Raw genomic sequence first — 9,079 nt, forward strand, 5'->3', positions numbered from 1 at the left:
TTACTTTCAAACTGGTTGCAGTTAATCCTTTTATACGATGGAAAAACTGTTGCATTTTTATTGCATTTTATGCTTCGGGCATTGACTTCTAAGGCCCTAACTATTCAATCTGTTGGAGCAACGCCCTAGGGTGAAGCCTAGGTTGCCCGGAACGTAGAAATGCCCATAACTTTCAAACTGGTTGCAATTAATCCTTTTATACGATGGAAAAACTGTTGTATTTTTATTGCATTTTATGCTTCGGGCATTAACTTCTAAGGCCCTAACTATTCAATCTGTAAGAGCAACGCCCTAGGGTGTAGCCTAGGTTGCCCGTAAAGTAGAAATGACCCTAGCTTTCATACTGGTTGCAATTATTCGTTTTGTATGATGGAAAAACTGTTGTATTTATATTGTATTTTATGCTTCCGTGTTTCACATCTTAGGCCCTAACTATTCGATCTGGTGGAGTAACGCCCTATGGTGATGCCTAGGTTGACCGGAACGTAGAAATGACCATAATTTTCACACCGGTAGCAATTATTCGTTTTACACGACGGAAAAACTGTTCTATTTATTTTGTATTTTATGCATCGGGCGTTGACTTCTAAGGCCCTAACTATTCACTCTGTTGGAGCAACGCCCTAGGGTGAAGCCTAGGTTGCCCGGAAAGTAGAAATGAAGTTAACTTTCACACTGGTTGCTATTATTCGTTCTATACGATGGAAAAACTGTTATATTTATATTGTATTTTATGCTTCGGGCGTTGACTTCTAAGGAACTAACTGTTTGACCTGGTGGAGTAACGCCCTATGCTGAAGCCTAGGTTGACCGGAACGTAGAAATGACCATAATTTTCACACTGGTTGCTATTATTCGTTTTACACGATGGAAAAGCTGTTCTATTTATTTTGTATTTTATGCATCGGGCGTTGACTTCTAAGGCCCTAACTATTCAATCTGTTGGAGCAACGCCCTAGGCTGAAGCCTAGGTTGCCCGGAAAGTAGAAATGACGTTAACTTTCACACTGCTTGCTATTATTCGTTCTATACGATGGAAAAACTGTTATATTTATATTGTATTTTATGCTTCGGGCGTTGACTTCTAAGGCCCTAGCTGTTTGATCTGGTGGAGCAACGCCCTAGAGTGAAGCCCAGGTTGCCCGAACGTAGAAACGACCATAACTTTCACACTGGTTGCTATTATTCGTTTTATACGATGGAAAAACTGTTATATTTATATTGTATTTTATGCTTCTGGCGCTGACTTCTTATGCCCTAACTATTCCATCTGGTGGAACAACGCCCTAGGGTGAAGCCTAGGTTGCCCGGAACGTAGAAATAGAAATAACTTTCACACCGGTAGCAATTATTCGTTTTATACGATGGAAAAACAGTTCTATTTATTTTGTATTTTATGCTTCGGCCGTTGACTTCTAAGGCACTAACTATTCGATCTGTTGGAGCAACGCCCTAGGGTGAAGCCTAGGTTGCCCGGAACGTAGAAATGACCATAACTTTCACACTGGCTGCTATTATTCGTTTTATACGATGGAAAAACTGTTATATTTATATTGTATTTTATGCTTCTGACGCTGACTTCTTAGGCCCTAACTATTCGATCTGGTGGAACAACGCCGTAGAGTGTAGCCTAGGTTGCCCGGAACGTAGAAATGCCCATAACTTTCACACTGGTTGCTATTATACGTTTTATACGATGGAAAAGCTGTTGTATTTATACCGCATTTTATGCTTCTGGCGTTGACTTCTTATGCCCTAACTATCCCATCTGGTGGAACAACGCCCTAGGGTGAAGCCTAGGTTGCCCGGGACGTAGAAATGACCATCACTTTCAAACTGGTTGCAATTAATCCTTTTATACGATGGAAGAACTGTTGCATTCTTATTGCATTTTATGCGTCGGGGGTTGACTTCTTATGCCCTAACTACTCCATCTGGCGGAACAACGCCCTAGGGTGAAGCCTAGGTTGCCCGGAACGTAGAAATGACCATCACTTTCAAACTGGTTGCAATTAATCCTTTTATACGATGGATAAACTGTTGCATTTTTATTGCATTTTATGCGTCGAGCGTTGACTTCTAAGGCCCTAACTATTCAATCTGTCGGAGCGACGCCCTAGGGTGAAGCCTAGGTTGCCCGGAACTTAGAAATGACCATAACTTTCACACTGATTGCTATTATTCGTTTTATACGATGGAAAAGCTGTTATATTTATATTGTATTTTATGCTTCTGGCGGTGCCTTCTTAGGCCCTAAGTGTTCGATCTGTTGGAACAACGCCCTAGAGTGAAGCCTACGTTGCCCGGAACGTGAAATGACCATCACTTTCAAACTGGTTGCAATTAATCCTTTTATACGATGGAAAAACTGTTGCATTTTTATTGCATTTTATGCTTCTGGCGTTGACTTCTAAGGCCGTAGCTATTCGATGTGGTGGAGCAACGCCCTAGAGTGAAGCCTAGGTTGTCCGGAACGTAGAAATGCCCATTACTTTCACACTGGTTGAAATTATTAGTTTTATACGATGGAAAAACTGTTCTATTTATTTTGTATTTTATACTTCGGAAGTTGACTTCTAAGGCCCTAACTGTTCCATCTGGTGGAACAACGACCTAGGGTGAAGCCTAGGTTGCCCGGAACGTAGAAATGACCATAACTTTCACACCGGTAGCAATTATACGTTTTATACAATGGAAAAACTGTACTCTTTATTTTGTATTTTATGCTTCGGGCGTTGACTTCTAAGGCCCTAGCTATTCGATCTGGTGGAGCAACGCCCTAGAGTGAAGGCTAGGTTGCCCGGAACGTAGAAATGACCATCACTTTCAAACTGGTTGCAATTAATCCTTTTATACGATGGAAAAACTGTTGTATTTTTATTGCATTTTATGCTTCGGGCATTAACTTCTAAGGCCCTAACTATTCAATCTGTAAGAGCAACGCCCTAGGGTGTAGCCTAGGTAGCCCGTAAAGTAGAAATGACCCTAGCTTTCATACTGGTTGCAATTATTCGTTTTGTATGATGGAAAAACTGTTGTATTTATATTGTATTTTATGCTTCCGTGATTCACATCTTAGGCCCTAACTATTCGATCTGGTGGAGTAACGCCCTATGGTGATGCCTAGGTTGACCGGAACGTAGAAATGACCATAATTTTCACACCGGTAGCAATTATTCGTTTTACACGACGGAAAAACTGTTCTATTTATTTTGTATTTTATGCATCGGGCGTTGACTTCTAAGGCCCTAACTATTCACTCTGTTGGAGCAACGCCCTAGGGTGAAGCCTAGGTTGCCCGGAAAGTAGAAATGAAGTTAACTTTCACACTGGTTGCTATTATTCGTTCTATACGATGGAAAAACTGTTATATTTATATTGTATTTTATGCTTCGGGCGTTGACTTCTAAGGCCCTAGCTGTTTGATCTGGTGGAGCAACGCCCTAGAGTGAAGCCCAGGTCGCCCGAACGTAGAAATGACCATAACTTTCACACTGGTTGCTATTATTCGTTTTATACAATGGAAAAACTGTTCTATTTATTTTGTATTTTATGCTTCGGTCGTTGACTTCTGAGGCGCTAACTATTCGATCTGTTGGAGCAACGCCCTAGGGTGAAGCCTAGGTTGCCCGGAACGTAGAAATGACCATAACTTTCACACTGGCTGCTATTGTTCGTTTTATACGATGGAAAAACTGTTATATTTATATTGTATTTTATGCTTCTGGCGCTGGCTTCTTATGCCCTAACTATTCCATCAGGTGGAACAACGCCCTAGGGTGAAGCCTAGGTGGCCCGGAACGTAGAAATAGAAATAACTTTCACACCGGTAGCAATTATTCGATTTATACGATGGAAACACAGTTCTATTTATTTTGTATTTTATGCTTCGGCCGTTGACTTCTAAGGCACTAACTATTCGATCTGTTGGAGCAACGCCCTAGGGTGAAGCCTAGGTTGCCCGGAACGTAGAAATGACCATAACTTTCACACTGGCTGCAATTATTCGTTTTATACGATGGAAAAACTGTTATATTTATATTGTATTTTATGCTTCTGGCGCTGACTTCTTAAGCCCTAACTATTCGATCTGGTGGAACAACGCCGTAGAGTGTAGCCTACGTTGCCCGGAACGTAGAAATGCCCATAACTTTCACACTGGTTGCTATTATACGTTTTATACGATGGAAAAGCTGTTGTATTTATACCGTATTTTATGCTTCTGGCGTTGACTTCTTATGCCCTAACTATTCCATCTGGTGGAACAACGCCCTAGGGTGAAGCCTAGGTTGCCCGGAACGTAGAAATGACCATCACTTTCAAACTGGTTGCAATTAATCCTTTTATACGATGGAAAAACTGTTGCATTTTTATTGCATTTTATGCGTCGGGGGTTGACTTCTTATGCCCTAACTACTCCATCTGGCGGAACAACGCCCTAGGGTGAAGCCTAGGTTGCCCGGAACGTAGAAATGACCATCACTTTCAAACTGGTTGCAATTAATCCTTTTATACGATTGATAAACTGTTGCATTTTTATTGCATTTTATGCGTCGGGCGTTGACTTCTAAGGCACTAACTATTCGATCTGTTGGAGCAACGCCCTAGGGTGAAGCGTAGGTTGCCCGGAACGTAGAAATGACCATAACTTTCACACTGGCTGCTATTATTCGTTTTATACGATGGAAAAACTGTTATATTTATATTGTATTTTATGCTTCTGGCGTTGACTTCTAAGGCACTAACTATTCGATCTCGTGCAGCAACGCCCTAGAGTGAAGCCTAGGTTGCCCGGAACGTAGAAATGACCATCACTTTCAAACTGGTTGCAATTATTCCTGTTATATGATGGAGAACTGTTATATTTATATTGTATTTTATGCTTCGGGCGTTGACTCCTAAGGCCCTAACTGTTCAATCTGTTGGATCAACGCCCTAGAGTGAAGCCTAGGTAGCTCGGAATGTAGAAATGACAATAACATTCACACTGGTTGAAATTATTCGTTTAATACGATGGAAAAGCTGTTGCATCTTTATTGTATTTTATGCTTCTGGCGCTGACTTCTTAGGCCCTAACTATTCGATCTGGTGGAACAACGCCGTAGAGTGTAGCCTAGGTTGCCCGGAACGTAGAAATGCCCATAACTTTCACACTGGTTGCTATTATACGTTTTATACGATGGAAAAGCTGTTGTATTTTTACCGCATTTTATGCTTCTGGCGTTGACTTCTTATGCCCTAACTATTCCATCTGGTGGAACAACGCCCTAGGGTGAAGCCTAGGTTGCCCGGGACGTAGAAATGACCATCACTTTCAAACTGGTTGCAATTAATCCTTTTATACGATGGAAGAACTGTTGCATTCTTATTGCATTTTATGCGTCGGGGGTTGACTTCTTATGCCCTAACTACTCCATCTGGCGGAACAACGCCCTAGGGTGAAGCCTAGGTTGCCTGGAACGTAGAAATGACCATCACTTTCAAACTGGTTGCAATTAATCCTTTTATACGATGGATAAACTGTTGCATTTTTATTGCATTTTATGCGTCGGGCGTTGACTTCTAAGGCCCTAACTATTCAATCTGTCGGAGCGACGCCCTAGGGTGAAGCCTAGGTTGCCCGGAACTTAGAAATGACCATAACTTTCACACTGATTGCTATTATTCGTTTTATACGATGGAAAAGCTGTTATATTTATATTGTATTTTATGCTTCTAGCGGTGCCTTCTTAGGCCCTAAGTGTTCGATCTGTTGGAACAACGCCCTAGAGTGAAGCCTACGTTGCCCGGAACGTAGAAATGACCATCACTTTCAAACTGGTTGCAATTAATCCTTTTATACGATGGAAAAACAGTTGCATTTTTATTGCATTTTATGCTTCTGGCGTTGACTTCTAAGGCCGTAGCTATTCGATGTGGTGGAGCAACGCCCTAGAGTGAAGCCTAGGTTGTCCGGAACGTAGAAATGCCCATTACTTTCACACTGGTTGAAATTATTAGCTTTATACGATGGAAAAACTGTTCTATTTATTTTGTATTTTATACTTCGGGCGTTGACTTCTAAGGCCCTAACTGTTCCATCTGGTGGAACAACGACCTAGGGTGAAGCCTAGGTTGCCCGGAACGTAGAAATGACCATAACTTTCACACCGGTAGCAATTATACGTTTTATACAATGGAAAAACTGTACTCTTTATTTTGTATTTTATGCTTCGGGCGTTGACTTCTAAGGCCCTAGCTATTCGATCTGGTGGAGCAACGCCCTAGAGTGAAGGCTAGGTAGCCCGGAACGTAGAAATGACCATCACTTTCAAACTGGTTGCAATTAATCCTTTTATACGATGGAAAAACTGTTGTATTTTTATTGCATTTTATGCTTCGGGCATTAACTTCTAAGGCCCTAACTATTCAATCTGTAAGAGCAACGCCCTAGGGTGTAGCCTAGGTTGCCCGTAAAGTAGAAATGACCCTAGCTTTCATACTGGTTGCAATTATTCGTTTTGTATGATGGAAAAACTGTTGCATTTATATTGTATTTTATGCTTCTGGGGTTCACATCTTAGGCCCTAACTATTCGATCTGGTGGAGTAACGCCCTATGGTGAAGCCTAGGTTGACCGGAACGTAGAAATGACCATAATTTTCACACCGGTAGCAATTATTCGTTTTACACGATGGAAAAGCTGTTCTATTTATTTTGTATTTTATGCATCGGGCGTTGACTTCTAAGGCCCTAACTATTCAACCTGTTGGAGCAACGCCCTAGGGTGAAGCCTAGGTTGCCCGGAAAGTAGAAATGACGTTAACTTTCACACTGGTTGCTATTATTCGTTCTATACGATGGAAAAACTGTTATATTTATATTGTATTTTATGCTTCGGGCGTTGACTTCTAAGGCCCCAGCTGTTTGATCAGGTGGATCAACGCCCTAGAGTGAAGCCCAGGTTGCCCGAACGTAGAAATGACCATAACTTTCACACTGGTTGCTATTATTCGTTTTATACAATGGAAAAACTGTTCTATTTATTTTGTATTTTATGCTTCGGTCGTTGACTTCTGAGGCGCTAACTATTCGATCTGTTGTAGCAACGCCCTAGGGTAAAGCCTAGGTTGCCCGGAACGTAGAAATGACCATAACTTTCACACTGGCTGCTATTGTTCGTTTTATACGATGGAAAAACTGTTATATTTATATTGTATTTTATGCTTCTGGCGCTGGCTTCTTATGCCCTAACTATTCCATCAGGTGGAACAACGCCCTAGGGTGAAGCCTAGGTGGCCCGGAACGTAGAAATAGAAATAACTTTCACACCGGTAGCAATTATTCGTTTTATACGATGGAAACACAGTTCTATTTATTTTGTATTTTATGCTTCGGCCGTTGACTTCTAAGGCACTAACTATTCGATCTGTTGGAGCAACGCCCTAGGGTGAAGCCTAGGTTCCCCGGAACGTAGAAATGACCATAACTTTCACACTGGCTGCAATTATTCGTTTTATACGATGGAAAAACTGTTATATTTATATTGTATTTTATGCTTCTGGCGCTGACTTCTTAGACCCTAACTATTCGATCTGGTGGAACAACGCCGTAGAGTGTAGCCTAGGTTGCCCGGAACGTAGAAATGCCCATAACTTTCACACTGGTTGCTATTATACGTTTTATGCGATGGAAAAGCTGTTGTATTTATACCGTATTTTATGCTTCTGGCGTTGACTTCTTATGCCCTAACTATTCCATCTGGTGGAACAACGCCCTAGGGTGAAGCCTAGGTTGCCCGGAACGTAGAAATGACCATCACTTTCAAACTGGTTGCAATTAATCCTTTTATACGATGGAAAAACTGTTGCATTTTTATTGCATTTTATGCGTCGGGGGTTGACTTCTTATGCCCTAACTACTCCATCTGGCGGAACAACGCCCTAGGGTGAAGCCTAGGTTGCCCGGAACGTAGAAATGACCATCACTTTCAAACTGGTTGCAATTATTCCTTTTATACGATGGATAAACTGTTGCATTTTTATTGCATTTTATGCGTCGGGCGTTGACTTCTAAGGCCCTAACTATTCAATCTGTTGGAGCGACGCCCTAGGGTGAAGCCTAGGTTGCCCGGAACTTAGAAATGACCATAACTTTCACACTGATTGCTATTATTCGTTTTATACGATGGAAAAACTGTTATATTTATATTGTATTTTATGCTTCTGGCGGTGCCTTCTTAGGCTCTAAGTGTTCGATCTGTTGGAACAACGCCCTAGAGTGAAGCCTACGTTGCCCGGAACGTAGAAATGACCATCACTTTCACACTGGTTGCAATTATTCCTGATATACGATGGAAAAACTCTTGTATATTTATTGTATTTTATGCTTCTGGCGTTGACTTCTAAGGCCGTAGCTATTCGATGTGGTGGAGCAACGCCCTAGAGTGAAGCCTAGGTTGTCCGGAACGTAGAAATGGCCATTACTTTCACACTGGTTGAAATTATTAGTTTTATACGATGGAAAAACTGTTCTATTTATTTTGTATTTTATGCTTTGGCCGTTGACTTCTAAGGCACTAACTATTCGATCTGTTGGAGCAACGCCCTAGGGTGAAGCCTAGGTTGCCCGGAACGTAGAAATGACCATAACTTTCACACTGGCTGCTATTATTCGTTTTAAACGAAGGAAAAACTGTTATATTTATATTGTATTTTATGCTTCGGGCGTTGACTTCTAAGGCCCCAGCTGTTTGATCTGGTGGAGCAACGCCCTAGAGTGAAGCCCAGGTTGCCCGAACGTAGAAATGACCATAACTTTCACACTGGTTGCTATTATTCGTTTTATACAATGGAAAAACTGTTCTATTTATTTTGTATTTTATGCTTCGGTCGTTGACTTCTGACGCACTAACTATTCGATCTGTTGGAGCAACGCCCTAGGGTGAAGCCCAGGTTGCCCGAACGCAGAAATGACCATAACTTTCACACTGGTTGCTATTATTCGTTTTATACAATGGAAAAACTGTTCTATTTATTTTGTATTTTATGCTTCGGTCGTTGACTTCTGAGGCACTAACTATTCGATCTGTTGGAGCAAC

This window comes from Calliopsis andreniformis, unplaced genomic scaffold, assembly GCF_051401765.1.
Source record: "Calliopsis andreniformis isolate RMS-2024a unplaced genomic scaffold, iyCalAndr_principal scaffold0033, whole genome shotgun sequence".
In the NCBI taxonomy this organism is placed as follows: domain Eukaryota; kingdom Metazoa; phylum Arthropoda; class Insecta; order Hymenoptera; family Andrenidae; genus Calliopsis; species Calliopsis andreniformis.